Genomic DNA, 1431 nt, shown 5'->3' on the forward strand with positions numbered 1-1431 from the left:
CGTTACTGTAGACTTTGGTAACGACAAAGAAGTCCTGGGTCGGATAGGTCTCGTTGTAGGCAACACCTTCGACCTCCAGAAAAATCGGCTGGTGTCCTCTCGTCAGCCTTCAATGCTGACCCTGGCAGGAGCCATAGTTCATCCTTTGTACGGTAAACTGGAGAAACCTCAATACACGTTTCATCGTCATGCATGGTAGCGGAATGTACTAGATATAGACCACATCCACTACGCTGCAATGTATGGCTACCTTTGCTTCAATATCTATAAGGGTTGGATGAAGAGCAACAACCAAGTGTGCGGTTCAAGCAAAGAAGTATCGACCAAGAGGAAGAGGGACAAGGACGAAGTCGAGGACGTGGATGAGGACTCCGAGTAAGGTGTCAATGTTGTTTCTCATGGTGGTTCTAATGTAGTGTCTACCAGAATAGTTGCAAAGTTTAATTTCAGGTGTGCTTAATTTAATTTGAGGGGTGTGTTGTGCTGAGCCCACAGCATAACTATGTTATGTTTCTTTTTGTTACTTTAACTCTTCAGTACGTACATACTAGTATTTCTTACATTTCATCTTTTAGTTGGTACAGTACTACCACTCGTTTCTTCACATTATATACGTACAATATATATGGCCAAAATCATATAGCCAGCAGTTTAGTTGTCAAAGAATTTCAGGGTGCTTAGTTTTGTCAAAGAATTCCAGGATGCTTAGTTTTATTTGAGGGGTGGGTTGTGATGGACACCATTATTGTGCCTAGCCTTTTTAATAGTACTATATGCATAATTTGGCGATGAGCGCTCTCTATATGTGCCACCTTTTTTTCATTTCAAGTTTTGCTCCTGTAACATCCCAAATTTCCAATTTGGCATGTTATACATAGGTCATCCATGCATATCATATTTTATTGCTTTTTCGTTTGCAATCCTCGAAATCCTAAGCAACTCAAGGACCTTCGGAGAGAGTTGGGGATTTTCCAATTTTCATATTTGAAATTTTTATCAAATAGTGAAGACGAGGATTTTGATTTTTAATTTTTCTCTCCGGAAAATATTTCATTTTAAAATAATAAATGAGGGGAGATAATATGACTTCTCCAAAACAATTGAAATATTGGAGGAAAAATGTCAAAATCATTATTTGGATTTTTGTTTGAGTTTATTCGGAATTTTATTTGCCCTAGAAAAATTTGCATGTTTTAAAAATTGCATTTAGGGCCAAGAAAAGTTCATCTTGTTCTAAATATTTTATTTAGACGGAGAAAACTTGTTTTGGAATTTTTAGATTTTTATTTATATTTTTCTAGGATTTTTTTTCTAGTCGGCGGAATGTTTTAAAAAAAAAACCCCGCGCCCGACTGGGCCAAAGGCCCAGCCGAGCAGGCCGGCCCAGCCGCCTGCCGCCGCCGCCTCCTGCGTGCGCGCGCGCCCCGCCGC

Source organism: Triticum aestivum, chromosome 7B (genome assembly GCF_018294505.1).
Source record: "Triticum aestivum cultivar Chinese Spring chromosome 7B, IWGSC CS RefSeq v2.1, whole genome shotgun sequence".
In the NCBI taxonomy this organism is placed as follows: domain Eukaryota; kingdom Viridiplantae; phylum Streptophyta; class Magnoliopsida; order Poales; family Poaceae; genus Triticum; species Triticum aestivum.